The sequence below is a fragment of the Acipenser ruthenus genome, chromosome 7 (genome assembly GCF_902713425.1).
Source record: "Acipenser ruthenus chromosome 7, fAciRut3.2 maternal haplotype, whole genome shotgun sequence".
Lineage (NCBI taxonomy): Eukaryota > Metazoa > Chordata > Actinopteri > Acipenseriformes > Acipenseridae > Acipenser > Acipenser ruthenus.
This window is the reverse complement of record NC_081195.1, coordinates 37,733,050-37,754,956: the sequence shown is the minus strand read 5'-3', so window position 1 is coordinate 37,754,956 and position 21,907 is coordinate 37,733,050. Positions and strand designations below refer to the sequence as shown.

The following is a 21,907-nucleotide window of genomic DNA, read 5'->3' as shown; positions in this document are numbered from 1 at the left end:
CCTTCCAGTTTATATTTAATGACTAACAAAGTTTAGTTCAGTAGTCCTAGAAGGAGTTGGCTTTTGTTTGAATAAATAAATATACAGTACCTTTATTCTAACCCCAGAAACACATAAACATGCTTTGAATGAAGATAAATGTATTTACAAGCATAACAGGACTGACAGGACACAAATGGAGATTAGATAAAGGGGCATTCAGAACAGAAAATAGGAGGCACTTTTTTACACAAAGAATTGTGAGGGTCTGGAACCAATTCCCCAGTAATGTTGTTGAAGCTGACACCCTGGGATCCTTCAAGAAGCTGCTTGATGAGATTCTGGGATCAATAAGCTACTAACAACCAAACGAGCAAGATGGGCCGAATGGCCTCCTCTCATTTGTAAACTTCTTATGTTGCTTTTCCCATAGTTACAAGAGGCTGTGTGGTCCAGTGGTTAAAGAAAAGGGCTTGTAACCACAAGGTCCCTGGTTCAAATCCCAGCTCAGCCACTGACTCATTGTGTGACCCTGAGCAAGTCACTTAACCTCCTTGTGCTCCGTCTTTCGGGTGAGACGTAATTGTAAGTGACTCTGCAGCTGATGCATAATTCACACACCCTAGTCTCTGTAAGTCGCCTTGGATAAAGGCGTCTGCTAAATAAACAAATACTAATAGTTATACTCTGCATTTACCATTGTTTGCCATGTTTATTAATATGCTTTACCATACCTCACTATTCTTTACAATGCTTGCCTATGCTTTATCATGCTTTCACTGTGCTTTATTACACTTTGCTGTGCTTTTCCTATGGGAAACTTTTTCTTCTGGTGTACTTGGAGGTTAGACATGATTATGTGAGCTCCAGTAGCCCACAGGGGGGGCTTTAAACTTATACAAAGTCAAAGAGGTGTGACGGCCGAGACGGAAAATGATGCAAGGCCTGAAAGAAGCAGAAAATAAACCCTTTTTGCCATCACGATTGACAACCGGCGGCTGTTTTTATTCTGAACGAAACACTAGTGAGATTGGGTTGCATCCCAGGGCATTCCAATCCTTCGCCCCTTAAGTGCTGACTCCAATTATTGCACTTTAAAAATATATAAAAACCACATGTGTTAACATTTATGTCAGTTATTTAATATATATTTTTAACAGAACATCACCAAATGAGGCTTTGAAAAACCTTCATTTGAAGACGCAAGGTTTTATAAATAACCCCCTTTCCTATTATGGTACAGCTCTGTTTTTCTTCTTGTGCTGGTGTGATCATACACTGGCAGCCTGTTGCTGAAGATTACTGTCCAGATTTCATCTTTTTAAAGATTCAGATTCCTTTTCCATTACAATATGTGTGAGAGGCCCAGTGGGCTAATACCCTTGGAGACTGAACTGCTCCCTCCCTCACCCGCTAAGAGAAAGGGTGCTCCCTCCAGTCCAGGGCAGGCTTGAGGCATGGAGACTGAACTGCTCCCTCCCTCACCCCCTAAGAGAAAGGGTGCTCCCTCCAGTCCAGGTCACGCTTGACATGGAGACTGAACTGCTTCCTCCCTCACCCCCTAAGAGAAACGGTGCTCCCTCCAGTCCAGGGCAGGCTTGAGGCATGGAGACTGAACTGCTCCCTCCCTCCCTCAATGCGCTGTTACGATCTGCAATAAACACACCCGATGTTTCATTTTCCATTTGATTATATACTGTTATTTTAACAGCTTCAGAGTTGCTACGGCGTCAGTGAATTGAAAATCTTAGTTTTTCACTCTGGAAATCTGGTCATCCTAGCTTTATTCCACTTTGCTATGCTTTTACTATGGGAAACCTCCCCATGCTTTCACTGTGTTTTATTCCACTTTGCTGTGCTTTTATTATGAGAAACTTTAATGAGAGTTAGTTTACCTTGGTTTGGTTTTTAATATGCTTGACCAAACATCTCTGTCCTTTACAATGCTTACCCATGCTTTCACTGTGCTTTGTTACACTGTGCTGTGCTTTCACTGTGGGAAGCTTTTCTATTACTCGGGACAGCCCTGTTTTATAATGCTGCTCCTGTAGCCTCGATGGCTTCGGCAGGCGATGCCAGGAGCCCTGTTTGTTTTGCAGGAGGTGAAGCCTCCATTGTTCTATCCCAGTTACACTGCCCCGCATGGGGATGGAAACGAGCGATACACCCTAGCAAATGAGCTCCTCAATCAACACGAAACAGCATCATATTGCTGACTTGATTTCTGTTTCTTTGTAATATTAAAGAATAAATAATCCCTGCTGTGCGAGTCTTCCTGCCAGGCAGTATTTTCATGTTATAAACGGAGGTCACTACCCACGACACAGCTTGGCAATTGCTGTAGCAGAAGCAGGGATTGTAGTGGATGCATGAGTTCCTGATGGAGTTCACAGCACGGGCGCTTTCCTGATTCATCGGTTTTATTGCACCCCACTGGGAAGGCAGTTCAGTGACGGAACTTTCCAGGAACATTTGTCAGCTGTGAAGAGGATCACAATCCTGGGTATGGAGGCTCCTTGCCTCATATCCCTTCCATGAACATCAGGAGTGTCCAAAGCCCCACTCCTGGTCTTTGGTCCAACCCTGTTCTAAATAGTTTAATTGAACCGATTAAACTTCCATCATTCCAGACCCTGAAGTCGTTCATGATCTCTTTTTACCTGTTAAACCTGGAGTGGAATGGCCCTTCAGGACCGGGCTTTACATTGTCCTGCTGCTGATAGCTCTGACTTTGCATTCCCCGCAGAAGGATGGTCACCTTTTCAGTGATTGCAAGGCATTTAAAATGCAGATGAGAAAGTGAACTAAGCAGGTCTGCTTGATAACAGTCTTCAATGCACTGAATAACCCTATATGGACATAGCACGAAACAGGCTAGATTCTCAAAGCTATTTACTCTGAATCGTAACTACTGCAGTGGTTTCTGAAATGGAACAATTCTAAAGCTGATAAGAATCAATATATGTGGTATTTCTTATGTCTACTAGGGGCAGCATGTTGCAGTGTTATCTGACGTACTGGGATGCCAGATTCTGAGAGCTCTTTCATTGATGCCTCCAATGGCATGACAGTTATGAACAATACACAGTGCTGGCAGCCAGTTCCAGCACCAGAGTACCAGAGCAGACCCAGAAAGTGTGTTACTGGCTCAGGAAGCTGCCATAGGTATTGACATTGCGGGTCATGTCTGTTTAGTTTAGTTTAGTTTAGTTTAGTTTATTCATTTTGTGGGCACAGGGTCAGCACAGGTACATCTCAATTGTATTGATTGTGGCAATCATTCCAGGACTTTTTTAGACACATTTTTTAAGCCATATTTATTTATTTTACACATTTGAGGTGTTTTCCTTGTACAGTATTGAAATGATGCTTTGCTTCCTTATCATAACATCATTCCCCACACTCCTGCCTTCAGTCTTTGAAATGTGTGTCATGGACCCAAAACACACTTTAAAACAGCTGTTACCTTATAAGCACATGCTGAAACATTTGGAGAAAATCCATGTGCCCCTGACAGCTGACACGTATTTTATTTATTATGATTTCCAAAAAAAATCACTAGAAATAAACAGAAAAATGTTAATTTAATCTGGCTTCATTTTAGCACTCACACACACACAGTAAACTGTGCACAATCTGGTTTTATTTTATCATACCGGTCCCTGGAGGACAAAGGCCAGCCCTGCAGGTGTCTGCTGGCCAGCAGGGTCCTCTGTAGCGCGATGAGGAGAAACAGTACCTCCCTAACCCACGAGGAGCGCCAGAGCCAAGGGGACACTCCCTGTGCCATTCCCAGCTAAGCAACTTGGCACAGCCAGGATGCAAACCTGCGCTTCCCTGACTGCATGAATCAACCTTCAGAACTTGTGTGCAGTTGAATGGTAAGGCATTCGTCTTTGGATCGCATGGGTAGCGGTTCGTGTCCAGATGCCAGTCATGTCAGTGGACCCAGCATTGAGTACCGTTTGGGTAAAATCCCAGATAATGATTAGCTGTGAAATACTTTTACATTCTGTAAATCTTACAGGCTCAATACAGACCACCCAAGGGACCCTCATTTCACAGATCAGACCCGCACATTGACATTAAAACCTGCAGACTCGCAACAGTCATCGTACAACCCGCAAGATAAAACTTCTATGTAAGATCACTGTTGAAGTAAAAAACTGAAGCTTGTCATTATTAGCATGTGATGGTATGTGCACTCCATTCATTGATGGGTTCTTAATTCAAGATGTAAATGAAATCATTTTAAATGAACCAATTATGTTGTTTTCTTTTATTGATTCAAATTGTAATTTTAATAATTTAGATCAGATTAATTATTGTCCAAAATGTTCTCGAGGAAGGGGGGGGGGGGCACACCGAAACCCCCCTCACCCCGGTAATGCTGATTAGGAGTAAACAGCTTTGAAAACCTAGCTCAGTGGCTTTTGTAGATGAAGCAGAGCGTACTGGGGAAGAATGCTGTAAACTGAGGCCAAGGAATGTCATGCTATTGTGAATCAGAATGCTGTAACTGTGGGATACAGTGGCTTATTTATCTGTCTCGGTTTTAAACAATGTTTTAAAACGCAGTGAAAGCAAAGCAATAGCTTGACAACGCCGGAGGTACCCTGTGTTTTTATTTTTTGACACAATCATTTTAATTAGATGCTGTAATTATGAGAACTTAAGGAGCAAATTGCACGCGGTTGCACATGTGCCTGTGAATTTGTTAACAGGCGGATTACCATAAAAATGCTGTTTATTGCACTGGAATAAAGAGTTAAGCGGTTAGCAGAGAAGCCGAGGAATGCATGATGTGTCTGGATGTTGTGCTGCCCCGCCAAAGGCAATCTTTACCTTGTTTGGCCAGCATTCTGATTCTATTGAATTCCTATTGAGGAAGGAGTGAGGACTCTTCAGTGGTAAGGATGGTTAATAGTTAATGAGAACGCTTCTCAGCATACTGTCTAAATTATAAATAGTTCTGTAGATAGTGGTTGTATATTGGAGGCAGACAGCAATATAATAAATGTCAGGGTTGTGGAAAGCTGTTTTAAATCATAGGAGCTGTTATAGTGGACATGCTGCCCTACAGCAAGCACTGCTTTTCAAGTTTATTCCATGTGTTGGAGCTCTTTGTCAAAGTCCAGCTGTTCTGCTTCCTTGCTCACTGACATGCTCACTGACATCACTCCCATCCCCGGAGCAAGCAGTCACAATCTTCCTTGGTTTCTTAGTTTATACTGAAGCGTCATAAAAGCAACTTAAGGGCTATATTTAAATATATATCTTTCGCGGTTAACAAAGTTATCATAACAATATGCTTAGAGAAAATTAAGTTATATTATTAAGTTATATTATTAAGTTGTGTCACTAAGTTATATTACTAAATTGTATCACTAAGTTATATTAGTCAACTTCCCTCAGAATGTCAGCATCTTTAGGGTTAATTGGTCAGATTTAAAGTAACAGGCATGAAGTGAACACATACACCCATGGTTTAGCTTGGTTATTATATGTGAGTCAGCCCACACTTTACAAAGTGTTTATTTCTTCATCAGCCCACGCTATACAAAGTGTTTATTTCTTCATAATAACTGAAGAGCGTGGGAGGGCTGAGGTCATCGTTCTCTCTCCCCTTATAAGGCAATTCTGTCGACATTTCTTCAGGAATTACTGCGAACATACTGTATCGGACTTACAGCCAAATGCATCTCAAAAACAATGTTCCCTAAATAGTGTATCCGAGGTTTTGAAATTTGTTGTCTGGCTTCTTATTAGGATGAGCAACTCTATCACTGGTCTGCTGTTTATAGTTATGTTATTTTTTGGGAGGAGTGTTAAGTACATGTTTAATACATGTTGAAGTCAGGATTACTGATTTTCCAGGCAAGATCCTACAGATTAAAATGCTAGTGCTGCTTGCTTCTTCCTGTGCTGTAGGTTACATGGTCAGATTGCAGCTACGCTATTACACAATACAAGAACATTCACATTTCAAAATTTTTCATCACAAGGATTCCCTAAAGCACTTCACACACACACACACACACACACACAATTAAAACAAAATGAACGATTAAACCATTCAATTAAATACAGTCTAATACAAAATGTAATACAATTAGAATACAAACTCAGAAGCTGATGTCTAATCCCATCCTTGATTTGAATCCTTGAAGCGGGCCAGTGGTAATGCTGCTAGTGCTAAGAAGAGAGGATTTGAAGGCCTCTGTTAGCACTGCCTAAAAACATGCCAGACGAACGGCAACAGCAATTCTTTTTTGTTCTTTTCTTTTTTTTTTTTTTTTTGGAATGGAATTTAGTTTCCACGGCAACCCTTCCCAAGCCTGTCCTTTTGATTCTGAGAGTCCGGCTCCAGTCCCTCCTGGTGTTTGTTCCAACCCTGTTCTAAATTGTTTAATTGAACCAAATAAACGTCCATTCAGGCCCTGAAGTAGTTCAATATCTCATTTTACCTGTTAAACCTGGAGTGAAATGGCCCTCCAGGACTGTGATTTGACAGCCCAGCCCGAGTGGACGGTAGTGTTCCTCCACCTCACACCTCTCTGTGCTTTCCAACACTTCCCTGTGCTTTAGCATGCTTTCACTGTGCTTCATTACACTGTGCTATGCTTTTACTAGGGGACACTATTATAAGGGCGGGACTGGGTGTTCAGGTCATGATTGAGGTGCTCACCCTCTATCTCACTCTCTCTCACAATGAACTGTAACCAGCTGCAACACAGGGTTCCCATGGCGACGCAGTTAAAAAAAAAACAATACACGGCCTAGCAACAACGAATCGACAGGACGGCCTAACAGTAACGCAATGCACTGGCTGGCTAGAGACGTCCCTTATGAAAAAACAATATATTGCAAATATATGGCATTTGTATTGACATATATTTCCAATACATTTTAATGCCACTGTCACAAAGACGGCCGGAGTGGGTGGCGTCAGACCAGATGCAGGAAATAAACAGACAGAGATTTGGGGTTTGGTGAAGCTGGGCGCGTGATCGCGCTCAGCATTTAATAAACAGAACAGAAAATAAAAGGTTTGAAACACAAAACACAGGACACGGCACTTCACGCCAAAATAAAGAGACAAACAAAACGGACTATACAGTAAACAACAGTGCACGGACAGACACACAAACAAACACGGTGAGTTTTAAATAAACAAGTATCATGCTGGTCCTACCAGCACGTAATAGCAATTGATATTTAAACGTATTTCTCCTTCTCTCTCACCCGTTCTCCACTCTCGAACACCCAACCCCGAGTGAATGCTACGTGTCTCTATATATACTGTTGTGCTGGGATTCAATTACTAATTAATTATTCACTTGAATCCCAGCACGTGAATTAATTCTGTGCAACCCCGTGCTCACATATTACATTTAACCAGCACGTGAAGTGATTTGTGCTCTCCTCGTGCCTAAATACAAATCTACACTTTTTAACTACACGTGAAACACAGACCCGTTTATATCCCGTGTACCAATGACTATACACCAACATTAACACACGCACACAACACACGAATGCACACAGGGACGGGGCACATTGCCACAGCCACATATTTAGAAAGAATATATCAGAAAAAAAGGTATTTTATTCAGTATATTTTATATTGATGGTAACTGCACCACATGTATTGTTTACTAGGAAAATATAAAATAAAATCTGAAATCTGAAACTCATTCTTTATGAATTTAGGGTCTCCCTCTTGGCTGATCCAGCTTTAAAGAATTCAGATAACTCTGTAGCAGGTAGTGTGTGGATTAAACGATACCACTGATGCTGGCAATGTGTTTTTCATTATGCGATTTCAAAGGCATGGTTTCTAAAAGGTGTAGTGCTGTACACCACAGACCCTGACAGCAATCCACAGGAGATGATGCAGAAATGGGTTTAATATTAGAACTGCTTAAAGCATATAGCCAGTAAAAGTAGTTATAGGGAACAATATAATTCATTACAAATTCCACGCCATGCACCATCCAGTCACTATATAGGTCTCTAATGTGGCGTTCTGAAAGAAATCTAAGTTTTATCGGGCTTGTCTACACCTATGCCCATAAGTTTTTCATCACCCTATAGAATTAACACATTTAGCTTCATAAAGTCGACTGAACCTCCTGAATAATGTTACGTTAACATACTGAATTGCACACCGCTTGGTAGTTTTCTATAAACTTATGATTGCATGCTGTTAAATAAAATATCTAAATTAAGTTCATATAGTTTCCAAAAAAAAAAAAAATCTTAATCCTAACATTCTAGGTGATGTGAAACCATTGACCACAGAGTTAACACCACAAACCACAAACTCCCCTGTTAGGTTGAGTCATTCACTTTGGTAGTCAATTTCAGAAAGCAGTCTCTCAAATGAGGACCTGTTCAAGAAATACCTCCTGTGTCTATTCTCTCAACCCTAGATTTCTCAAGAACTGTCCCGGCTGAGATACATTGCTGGTCGGTGCTCTTGAACCTGTGTTGTGTTTTCCATTGCAGCTGTTATAAAAGTAGTCCCTGACTCTGAGTCCTTACTTAGACAATGACAGAAGGTTTACCTGTGCGGTTAGGCTCAACAGTGTTATTTACATTAATAAAAATGATTGCCATCCAAGAGTGGGCTGTGTTTGCCAAATATGTCTACAAGAGTTTGTGATTGTTCTACTCAATGCAGTGTAAACCAGCTGCGTGCCGCAAGTCTGTTTTTCCATTCTTAAAGATCCGCTGGCCGTGCGGTGTGGTTTTAAAAATAGAACAGAAAGATGTGCTTAAAGGAAAATTAGGGTTTGTAGTCGTACTTGGCTGTTACAAAAACGACAACAAGAAAATATGACTTAGACAGACGATAGCACACTCTTGAATCAATCAGAACCCTCATTTTTCCAGATGAGTGAATTTTGAGAACAAATTCTTATTTTACAATGACCTGACAAGAGGCTCCCACCAACACCACCACAACAAACAACATCAAACACAAAAAATAAAAAAGTAAAAACATAATCAATCATAAAACATGAAACATAAAACTCAGCAGGCACACGGACACACCTGTCACACAGGCCGCTGCTGTCAGCCCTCGCACAAAAGTGTGTGCTACATATCCTTTTGGCTTTAGGTCACACACAACTTGGCTACTCAAACAACCCACTCAATGCTACTGCCCCACTACTGCCCCAGCCCTGCTGATTCATGTGGATTTAATTATTCATTCCATGTTTCTTTGTGGCAAATGGTGTTAGATCACATGTATAAGGCATGCAGTGTGGAGTAGTGGTTAGGGCTCTGGACTCTTGACCGGAGGGTTGTTGGTTCAATCCCCAGTGGGGGACACTGCTGTTGTACCCTTAAGCAAGGTACTTTACCTAGATTGCTCCAGTAAAAACCCAACTGTATAAATGGGTAATTGTATGTAAAATAATGTGATATCTGTATAATGTATAATGTGATATCTTGTAACAATTGTAAGTCGCCCTGGATAAGGGCATCTGCTAAGAAATAAATAATAATAATAATAATAATGCATTTATACTCTCTTACTCACCACCAGAGACCCGCACAGTGACATTAAAACCTGTAGACCGTAGACATTCATTGTCCAACCCACAAAATAAAATTTAAGATCACTGTTTGGGTGATCTTCAAATCAGACAGAATCATAATGTGCAGGATCTGCCAGGCTAATCATTATATCCCAGGGCAGCAGTTACTGTGTTGTGATTAAAATGAGCTTCTCAGGGCTGTTCTCTGCAGATGAGACCCTGTGATGCAGCTTTCAAACCACCTCGCTCCAAAACAGAAGCTTTTACAAGTTTTCAGAAGCATTAGTTAGTAAAATAATGGAGGATTATGGACAGCACTCATGATAGGGTATTTAACAGGAAGGAAATATAAAATACCTTTTTTTAAGGCAATTTAAGGAATGCACATCGCCCCCTATGGACCAGAGAGAACTGCAGTACTGTCATGTATCATCGTTGCTCTCTGTGACTAATATCTTCTCTCCATCCTTGCTGCTTATAGTCCTTGCGATCTTCAAACCGTCTTGTGAAAAGCTCAGGATCCATCTCAGGATCAGTTTTATTGTGGTTGGCCAGCGCTCAGAATGCTGCTTCTCATTAGGAGTTGAACATCTCCACTCAACACGGACCTGATTTATTACAGAGCATTAATAAAACTGTGAGTGTGTGTGTCTGTGTGTGCGTGTGTGTGAGAGTGTGAGTGTGTGCGTGTGTGTGAGAGTGTGTTTGAGTGCGTGTGTCTGTGTGTGTGTGTGTGTTTTTATTTTCTTTTTTTTTTTTGCACCCTATGGGAAAGAACAAAAATACCATCTGTGAAACCTAACACTAAACCCGACGGTCATCTTGTTTAAATTATAGCTTCCATATTTCAGGGCGAGGCAGCTGTATGTTCAAGCGAAGCACCAAATGCTCCCAGCTTTGATTCTGGTTGTGCTTTGGGTGTTGATGAGGACGCTTGACCATTTTCATTCCAGCTTTTCAAAAGATAAAAGATACTGAAACAAATTGCCTTGTGTGTTTGTATCAGGGTTTGTAGCTTCAGCAGTGGCTCTTCTCACTCTGAACAGACACTCTGCTTTTCCGAGTCAGTGTGGTTTACTGAGATGTATAGAAATACATGTGCTTGATGTGAGGGGCTTGAAGAGCTCAGGGTTCTCTACACATTGCACTATACCATGTGCTACCTACTGCTACTTCATATGGCAGAACCTTTCAATACTGTAACGTTTACTAGAGGAAAAGTATAGCACAGTGTAATAAAGCACAGTGAGAGCATGGTAAAGCATAGTGAAGCATTGTAACCACAGAGAGTAAAGCTGAGGGAACATGAAGACACTCTGTGGCTCGGAACTTGGTTTCAGGAGACAAGGTTTCAGGCCGCTGCATGGCACACCAGGGGAGAGTTGGGATTTGATACAGCAAGTTGCCTCAAGCTAGGTCTCCTGGTCTCCTGGAACCAGGTTTCAAGCCACTGGTCCTGAAAAAGTGGCTTTCTGTTCCTTCAGTTTAAGACACTGTAACACCCAGTCCTGAGTTTGTTGTGTGGGCAAAACATTTTCTACAGGACTTTTGCTAAACATTTCATGTACAGTGACCCTGTCTGGGAATGTCAGCTGAAGTCTGGGAATAGTAAGTTTCCAATTCCAGCAGAAACATCGCTCTGGGGTCACAACTCCCTCGACTCGCCACTGGAGACTGGGAAGCACTGTGTAAAACACAAGCAGTCCCAGAGGACAGTGTTGGATCGAGCCTCTGTGGGATCAACTAGGAGAGCTATAACTCACAGGGCGAGTGTGTGCATGACACACCACTGCGGTTCACGGTTTATGCGTCTGTTTTAAATGGTCTAAGTTCTTCTTTTTTTTTACTATTCTCTATTTCATTTTAAATTAGCTTCAGTTTTCCTTTACACTGCTCTTGTGCATTTGCCATACCCGAACAATACATTTTGTTAGAGGGTGGTGGCATCTAACACAGTGCAGTGAATTACAAATGTATTGAACAAAATACTATGATGCAGTTCAACTGGAATAAAATAAAAAGGGTATCATGTTTTTTAAAACCAACTGACTGACTGACTATCTTTATTATCAAATTGCTTGCTAATTTGCTTGCTGTGGCGATTGATACAGGTTTGCCAGTCCTTTGTCTGCTTTGTACGCTGACTAAGGCAATGCTAAGCCGAAACACGGCTGTTTTTAATATTTTTTTATATTTGACTTGCAGGGTTTCCTTTAATTTATTTTGACAAACTTAATAAGATTCCAAGCAGCATGTTCTATTAGCTAAGCCTGGTGAGTGAGAATTCAGTGATCAGTGATATAGAAACAATAGGCACTCGTGTGAAAATGTTAGACCGCTTGGTGCTTTAATTAGGCATCTTAAACAACTTCTAAAAAGTCTGATACATTTTACCATGTGTGGCTATGTGTTCCTTTTCTCTTACTGTTTTAAATGAATTGCATGTGTAGCCTATTAAAGTCATCTATTAAATTATACAATCAACAATTTGCCTACAATTTTCCAAGATTTTCAGTTACAGTGTTTGATTTCATTTGCACAACAAATCAAAACTACAGAAGCAATGGGGTGTTCTAATAAATTTGCACATGACTGTATGAATTCACAAGTGAAGCTTTGTCATATCAGATGCGTCTATCAAAGCATGTATTTTGCAAGAAGCTTCAGCCATATCAAAAGTGCAGGAAGGAAAATCGTCACACCAGCCAGGGAACTGCACCAGCTTTCCTGCAGCCGGGAGGATCAGCCCATCCCAGCCCAGCCCAGCCCAGCCCAGCCCAGCCCAGCCCAGCCCAGCCCATCCCAGCACATACCATCCCATCTCAGACCAGCCCAGCCCAGCCCAGTCCATCCCGTCCCGTCCCATCCCAGCCCAGCCCATCCCATCCCAGCCCAGCCCAGCCCAGCCCAGCCCAGCCTATCCCATCCCATCCCAGCCCAGCACATCCCATCCCAACCCAGCCCAGCCCAGCCCAGCCCAGCCCATCCCACCCCAGCCCAGCCCAGCCCAGCCCAGCCCGTCCCATCCCAGCCCAAAGCACCAGATCACTTTAAAAGAGGAAAGGAAAACAGAAGCAGCCCTGCAACACTGTGATGAGCCTAAACCCTCCATCATGATGATACAGCACAGCAGGCCCTGATATGTGTATATATATATATATATATTTCAAACTTCAGACAGTGATAACTTGAAACTGTCTTGGTGATTCTCCTGTGAAATCCTGATTGCCAACAATCCTGCCTTTACTTCTGCAGTGCATACAGGGGCTTGGTTGAAATGGCAATCTTAATATTGATGTGAATTTCTAGAGGACATTCTGCCCTTTGGAGCCCATGTTGAAGCACGCTTGCCTTGCCAAGCTTCAAGTACAGTACTACAGAGAAGAGCTGGACACAAGTTTTATTATTCTCTATCAAGAGCATGAAGTACATGTATTGTCTACTGAAGTGCCAGCTGACAAAGCCACTAGGAAATGACATGCTTGTGATATTCACTTCATTTACTATTTCACAAGTTTGTGCATATGATTATAAATATATTATACATATATATATATATATATATATATATATATATATATATATATATATATATATATATATATATATATATATATATATCCTGTATTGTACATTATCGAATACAAGGCAAATACTGAACTGTTATGAAAAACCTGTTCTGAATTGTGATGCTGGTGGGGACATTCGTTGACTGTTCTACCCAACTCAGACCTGCTCACTAAATATTTTGCTATCCCTAAATAGATAATTGTCTGCTCTTTAGATATATCCAAATTACCTTAACGAGCAAACCTTCCTACAAAGTGCAGTGGTGCCCCAGAATGCATCTCTGATGAACGAGTAAAGACTAGCAGCCCACTGAAACGAGTCACAGTGTGCAGTGTTCTCTATTTACTCCAGAAAGTGGGAAGCGGTCGAACAAAACCCAGATTTGCTTTGTCCCTCCATGAGCTGCAAAAGCAGCTCTTCCTACACTGCAATATTCTCGTGTCGAGACTTGTCCCAGAGATCATTGTTATGAAGGACTTGGTGGACAACTGGGCTACTGTTCAACTGCACACCGGCATCCCAGAGGATGTGGCATGCAGAGGTATTATACAGTCCTAGTGAAATACTGAGCTCTGTGTGTGTGTGTGTGTGTGTGTGTGTGTGTGTGTGTGTGTGTGTATGTATGTGTATACTGTATATATAACAATGTTACAGGCTACTCTAAATGCAGTTCAATTCAATGCTTTATAATAATAATAATCATCATCATCATCTTTATTTTATATAGCGCCATTTTTAAAATAATAGATGCTCAGTAATCAGATCAAAATAACGCAGAATACATTTCAGCGTAGTTCTCAAACTTAACGGATAGATAATAATAATAATAATAAAAATAAATAAATAAAAATAAAAACGTTTGCACAGTGGACTGGCTCAGCGAGAATGGAAATACCCAAACGGCAATGAACAGTGAGTAAGCAAGATTAGCAAGTGTCCAGTCAGTGATTATGATCGTACACGGTACAAATTCCCTCAAAACCGGACAGTTGGCAACCCTAATAATATGACAACACAGCGTCAGCACCGTTTACTTTTTTTCTTTCCTCGACTGCCTTGAGGAGAGAGAGAGAGGGAGGGAGGGAGAGAGACTCCGTTTTTCTTTTTTTCATATTGTTGTTGACAGAAGATTTACTTGTAGAGGCCATGAAATGGATAACCAAAAAAGGGCATTTTGCAAAAACGTTTTGGCAGCACGCTCCAATTTTTAGAACTTTTTAGGTCTTGGGTTTTTTTTTACTCTCTCTCTCTTTCTCACTAACGTCTTCCTAAACCTGGCAAAGACATGTACCCCGCCTCCCGCCCCCCGAGCGAAACCAAAGCCACCTTCGAGGAAGGGCTGTAATTGGCTCGTATTCGATAATTATAATAGGCCACGGACAATGCATACAGCGGCTGCCGAATGTAAACAGAGGAGACAGAGTTTATTGAGAGAAGGAGGGGCTAAGGCAGGCTCGTCCTTTAATTGAATAGGAGAATCGCTGACTGTATTAAGACCGATGCTTGCCTTAGTACTCGACTGTGTTGGTTTTTCTGTTCGGGTGTTTTGGTCGCTGTTTACAAATAATACAACCAAATAATATCAGTTTTGAAGTCGTCCGCAATTCTCAGGTAAGAATAACTACTGTACTAACTAGTTTATTCTGCAGACGTTGCATACAGATGTTTTTTTTTTTTTTTTTAAATTTCCACTTGGGGTGTGGTGAGTTTTGTAGCAATTTAGGGGAAATTGGCTGAATTTTTGTTTTTGTGAACTTTGGTAGTAAACTGCTTTCTAGAAAAAAAAAGTTTTTGTTCTTGTCTATTTAAAAAAATATATTAATTTATTATTTTCTTATGTATTTATTTATTTTAAGGAATGGGGTGTGTTGACTTGAGTTAGTGAGGTACATTAGCTGCAGTCTGGATAACTAAGTTTACTGCTGTACTGTATCCGACTGGTTCAGTATATGGTATATAGCTGCAGAGATTTTAAGCTGCAGCATTATTTTGTGTCCAGTGGTCGAAAACATCTGGATGCCGAAGTGTGATACCCCAAACCGCGAGAGATTACAGAATGGGTGCAAAAGTCCTTTTGAAACAAGCACTGCTCATATTCATTCAGCTTGGTTGAGGCATCAAAATAATATCGCACGATGTTGCTCATGTGCGCTGTTATCATATTCAGTCCCTGAAGGATCACTGCAGTGTTTTCATCATTGGGCGATGGGCGTGCGTTGTGCGTGGCCCTGGGGCAGACACTTCCATGAATGCAATTTATTGGATTTTAAGGCACTGATTTGTTTCCTGTGTGTTGTCAGTTAGTATGTCTTACCTGGATAACGCGAGTACACAATGTTATCCGCTGTGCTTCAGTATTTTGCATTGATGTATTCCGCGATACGCGTAGAGGAATCTAGCACGCAGTACTTAAAACGTGTGGCTCAGATGCTTATCAGACTAATGTTCCCGAGACAGAGGGAACGGGCTTTCGGCGCAGCGGGCGGTGCCGGGCAAGCAGAGGCTGATACAAGTTCAGATACGAACTTCGTTATCTGCCCCACTGTGGAATGCACAGGCTGGTGTTGCATGTTATTATAGGTCGCTATGGGATAGCGGTCTGACGAGTGTATTTTATTTTTTTAATTTCAGAAATGCTTATGTTTTATTTTGCTTACGATTCTAAGTCGCCCTGGATAAGGACGTCTGCTAAGAAATAAATAATAATAATAATATTTTCCATACAAGTAACGGTGCTGCGTAAGCTATTTATGCATAGCGAGTATGCTAACACAGACATTCCATAAGTATTAAATGTCAATTAATTCATTTACTATAAGGACATTTAGTGATGTGTCATTATGTATGTGACACATGGCTGGTGGCATCCCATTATCTGAGAAACTGGACTGGTGTGATGTTTGGGTAGTTTGGCACAACTGTAACCGAGTTACAAGCCATCAAATCTGAAGCATCAGTCATCTAAATGGCTGGTGCAATGGGCAGTTGGAATCAGACTATATATATTTTATAAATAACACACAAGTTATTGCATTATAAGTCCACCTCACTTTCTTAGGATAAGACCCCCCAGCTGTGCCTTACACTGTCATTCAGTGCTGCACATAGGGAACCACAGGACATGGAGTCAGGTGGGGTCCTAGTGGCTGTAACACAGGAAGCAGATGGGGGAGCGTACTTCCATCAGTCTTGTGGGAGGATAAATGCGCTTGACCCGAGTCAGGGTGAAGATATAATAGATTAATGCGAACAATAAGGTTTCCCTAATACAAGTTTACCACGGCAAAATTGTCCGGTGATTCCCCCCTGTGCTTTTCCCTTACTATAGATTTCCATGGTTTGCCAGGTTATTTTTTTATATACCGTACCTCTCTGGGCTTTACAATGCTTGCCTATAGTTTACCATGCTGTCACTGTGCTGTTTCACACTTTTAAACCACTGATCGCCTGGTTCAAACAACATAGTACAGAGTTCTGGCAAACACAAGTCAAGCTGTTGTTTTACACAGGAGATCTATCTAATGGGATGCTTGGGATTGGAATATTTGCTTTGGCTCAGTGGTGTAGTTCTCTCTTTCTTTTATAATAGGGGTGGTGTGCAATTGCCAACTAAGTACATTCTTGGTGTACAATGTAAAGTGCTACTAATACTGGAAACCAGCTTTTTAAATGAAATGCAGTTTATGCTAAATGAAATGGTCTGCACTAATACTGCAGTGGCAATGCAGTGGTTCTGTAATGTACTAAGAGGCAGTGGTAGCACAAGGGCAGCTACAATGGTACCATGTGGTATATTTGTAGAAATGAAATGATCTATTGCCAAATATACCCAATGGTGGTTCTGTTAAAGTTGTCAGACTCTAGTCCTTTTTAATTGATATAAAAAGACTTTGCATTATAATTAAAAAAAAAAAAAAAATGATAAAGAAGTCAACTTTTAATGGTGTGCTAAAGCCAATGTTTTGAAATCAATTTTCCTTCTTCTGTCTAAGATCTTCTGCAGAACTTTAGTTTGGGATATGCAGACCCCAGAGAAGTAGGGCTGAGTTAGTGCTTGATACTTGATAGCCTTCTGTGGAATTTGATCTGATAAGAGAACCGTGTCGAGGGGAAAAAAATGACTAGAATGCCCTGAATGCAGAGGCCTTATAAGGAGCAGCCTGGAGCTGGTGATGGGAGACTGGCCTGAGCTGAGGAATGCAGAGTAGCTTCCAGGGTGGGCTCGAGCATCTGGAAATTAACCCTGCACTCGTAAGGAACACGGAGCGCTGGGCACAGTGCCAGCGAGTGTACAGGACCCGCTTTCTGATCGATTTATAGCACTGTGGACAGTAGCTGGGAATATCAACAGCGATTATGCTTTGGCTCGCATGGTCTTTTTGACTGGCGGTTTGTACAGTCCTGCTTTCCAGTAAAAGGAAGCGAGCTGCTAGTTTAAAAAAAAATATATATTGACCCTTTAAGGTATAAGGGACATGTTAAAATTAAAGTTAAAATAATGCTAACTTTCTTGTTTTGGCAATGAGGTGCATGGAACAGGGTTTCAAATTTACTGACCGGTTGGATCTGGTCAACCAAATTGATGCTGCTTGCGATATGTACAGTAAGCTTGCATTGCAGCAGCACCAACACAGTGGACTTTATTGAACAGACAAAACTTTATTTAAAAGGCACTGTAACAAGGCAGCAGTGTGGAGTAGTGGTTAAGGCTCTGGACTCTTGACCTGAGGGTCATGGGTTCAATCCCAGGTGGGGGACAATACTGCTGTACCCTTGAGCAATACTTTACCTAGATTGCTCCAGTAAAAACCCAACTGTATAAATGGGTAATTGTATGTACAAATAATGTAATTGTATGTACAAATAATTTGATATCTTATAACAATTGTAAGTTGCCCTGGATAAGGGCATCTGCTAAGAAATTAATAATAATAACAAGGTTATCAGTCACATTTTACTACTAAAAATATCATATTAATAATACTAATAATAATATGAATTTCAGCTTGTCAAGTGACCCCACAGATTGGTTATGCCTCCATGATAGGGGTCGCTTGCACATTTTGCATTCAACTTTTTTTTTGTTTGTACGGGCATTTAACAAAAAAATCCCAAACAGCAGGGGGGTTTCGAGACATTTCTTTCAATACAGCTTATGCTATACAACGCTTTGCTGTCGAGATGGCGAATGGAGAAATTAAAGGTTTGCTTCTGGATAACACGAGCTGGAGAGGGGAGGGGTGGACGGTGCTCAGTTTTCGAAATTAAAATGATTAGTGTTAGTGTATATTTTGTATGTTTCAAACATATTCTACCATAGCACTTCTTTTACACTGTGGTACACGAGGTATTCAGTAGATATTTTACTGAAGCAATACAACCGCACCACAGGGTAAAGATATTATTATAATTATTGAAAGTAGCATACTGCCAGGGTATCTGGAGCCCAACTATATGACTGTCTGTCTGTCTGTCTATCTGTCTGTCTGTCTATCTGTTTGTCTGACTGGGACCTTCTTTAGCACAAATTATTGAGTATAATCTGAGAGTGTATGACGTCAGTCTCTCTGTTTGTCTGCTGTCTGTATGTGTTGAGAACTGCTTGTCTTATTGTGATGAAGAATATTGTTTAGCTCAAGTTGTGGAGCGTTTTTATAATCTGGGGGTTTCTGGAAGCTGTCGGTCTGTCTGGCTGTCTGTCTGTCTGTCTGTCTGTTCTAGATGCTGTCTGCCTGTCTGTCTGTCTGTCCGTCTGTCTGTCTGTGTGTCACACGTCTAGCTTTGTAAAGCCATCCAGCATGTGTTGCTGCTACAACGACTGCACTGCTCTGGTGCGGATCAGGAAGACATTCCACAGACATGGAGTCACAGAAATCCAAACCCACGATTGTGTTTATGTAGGTCCTGACAAATATGCAAGAAGTGCGTCCCTGATGTTTTCATAGTAATATAAAATTTCATCATTTCCCTGGTGTTTTTTTTTTACATTGAAGCCGACCCCAGAGGACCAGAAACAAGGTTGAAACTCAGAAGCACTTTATGTCAAGGAGGTTTAACAGACAGTTTTGGTGCTGCGGTGCCAGGCTCATGCCAAGGTAATGGGTTTTAAATTCCTTAAATGGAAGATCCGTGTGCCAGGCACCTTCAGGGAGATGAATGCAGTTATCCGACTTGGACTAGGTCCACATGTAACTGTTAGGAATTCAGGTAAACATGGAATTACCTACTTTGTTACGCTATAAGGATGAGACCAGTCCATGTTTCAAATTTGAACAATGTTTACCATTTATCAGTTCCATATCCCCACATTACATTCTACATTGAACGCTATTGATTAGATACAATACGTGCCACTAGTGTTAACAGAGACAGGCAATTGATCAGATTACCTGAACCCCTGGAGAGCCTCAGACTGATTCACCGATGATCCACGATAATCCTGGAGGTATTAGAGGCTTTAGAGCGAGAGGGAGGTAGGGATGTATAATATAAAGCGCTCCCAATACAGGAACCCAGCTTTTTAAATGCTGTACAGTTTATGCTAGACCAAATGGACTTCAATGGCAATGCTGCACTAATACTGCAGTGGCAATGCAATGGTTCTGTAATGTAGTACGAGGCAGTGGTAGCACAAGGGCAGCTACAATGGGACAAGGCTGCCCTCAGTGGAACTGTACTACTGTGGGAACATTTTGACATTCCAATCGTAACCCAAAGATACAATTCAGTAATCGGGACAAGCATTAAAGGAGACAGGGAGAGAACGTACCCATTACCAACTATAGAGCCCACGTATTCCTCATTCTGGAACCACTCGCTGATCTACAGTGAGCTCTGCTGTGCTTGTGGTCTTGAATCACCATCCAGACCTCTATTACGATACACTATGTCATGTAAAGAAAGCATCACCATGCATCGATACATCGATACAGTCAATTGTTACAGCCCTAGTTAATTGCACGCCCGGTATTATTATTGTGATCATGTGAATCTCCCTACTTGCCAAATTATAGTTTTCAAAGGCGGTCTTTGCTTCTGAGACACCTTATTATTTATTTATTTGTTTATTTAGCAGACGCCTTTATCCAAGGCGACTTACAGGGACTAGGGTGTGTGAACTATGCATCAGCTGCAGAGTCACTTACAATTACGTCTCACCCGAAAGATGGAGCACAAGGAGGTTAAGTGACTTGCTCAGGGTCACACAATGAGTCAGTGGCCGAGATGGGATTCGAACCGGGAACCACACAGCCTCCTAATCAGGGAGATGCAGCTTTTATATAGTACAGAATACGGCTGGAATTTTATTAAACTGCTTGTTCCCAGCGGTCAACAGTTTCTGGTTGTCACTCATTTCAGTTTGCAGCAGCCAATGACTGGAATGAGTTTCAACACAAGTTCAAATGAGAATGGTTCATAGCTGAGGCTGCTTTGAGCCGTAGGGTTGACTCATTGCTGACTGACATCTGTACTTGATAAGCTGCTGCTGAGTTTTATGTTTTATGATTGATTCCCTGTATGGTTTATTTTTGTACTCCTTGTTTCTTGTGTTTGATGTTGTTTGTCGTGGTTGTGTGAGCCTCTTGCCAGCTTGTCACTGTAAATGAGAATTTGTTCTCAATTGACTCATCTGGGCAAATACAAATTCAGATTGATTGATTGAGGAATGCTTCAGTATTAGTCATGAGAAAGATTTGCACAGGATCATGTCCTTCAAGTTTCTATTTTCAAGCCTAGCCCAGCACAGTTATTAAACATAATTACTTCAGCAAATGGATTACATCTGGGCAGTTAGATGTTTTTTTTTTTTTGCACTACCTGTCTCACACAGCAGATCGCTAGCTTGGGTTCGCGTGAGCTGAACACAGGGAAGGAATACAAAAGCACATGGCTGTGGTTTAACTGCTGATTTTATTGTGCAAGTCAAATAAATACCGGGGCTTATTATCTTTCTGCTTCCTTTCATTTGAGCTCTTCCGGCCTTCTTTCATCCCCTTTTTAAGGGATGTGCGTTTTTATGGATGATAAATATTTCCAGCCATATGGCTGATATTCATTTACTTGCAAGTCACCTTGAAATCATTAACAGCCTAATGTTGATGTTGAAATTTCATGTCGTTTCTATAAAGATTGCTTTTAACAAATGTCTACGAGAAGGGGAAAAAAAAACCTTTCGTTGTTTTTCCTTTAAAAAGAAAATACAAAAATTCAACACTCAAGACAATCAACAGTGTACAATAGGTATTAGACTGCCGGTACTTTTACAGATGCTTTATCCTGTACGAGAGAGACTATCGCTAGGATTACATTTGAATTGTGGTGCTGCTGCATTTATTGCGGTTTTTAAACCATACAAAATAACAAAACAAACAAGTGCCGTGCCGTGTTAGCAGCAAACAGCTGCACCATTGCATGCAATCATCACCGTCTTTGTTGTAAAGATGACCTCGTCAAACTCCAGACCGCCCTCTTCATCCTTTTCAATGACCGACTCCCAGCACACGCTCCCCTCCAGATAGCCAGCATTGTAACAATGATTTTCAGTTGAAATAAGGAGCTTGTTTCTTCAGCTCACGCCCTCAAACCTTATTTATTTTGTTTTAGCGTTCAGCTATCTAATCAAAAGCATGCCCATAACCTCCGAGGCTGGGGCGTGCTTCAGGAATGTATTATCAGCAGCACAGGAATGCTCCTGGACTTTATTCTCTCCCGGCTTGGCGTCTCGATGTACGGGTCACAGTAATTCAATTTGCTGATCAAAAGCCTAAAATGGTTGGCAGTTTTTCTCTTTAACTCCCCCTCCCTCC

The 21,907-nt window shown here is 41.3% G+C and overlaps 1 protein-coding gene across 4 annotated transcripts in view; it reads left to right on the top strand.

The window, feature by feature from the left end:
* Positions 1 to 14,489: 14,489 nt before the first annotated feature.
* The window catches only part of LOC117415328 (non-muscle caldesmon-like), a 61,652-nt gene continuing 54,234 nt past the window's right edge, over positions 14,490 to 21,907 (top strand). The window contains exon 1 of one of the 4 annotated variants that reach the window (XM_059026890.1): positions 14,490 to 14,711. The gene's annotated coding sequence lies outside the window, so the exon portion shown is untranslated. The remainder of the gene's footprint in view (positions 14,712 to 21,907) is intronic. The other 3 variants (XM_059026888.1, XM_059026886.1, XR_009329149.1) reach the window with 3 other exon arrangements.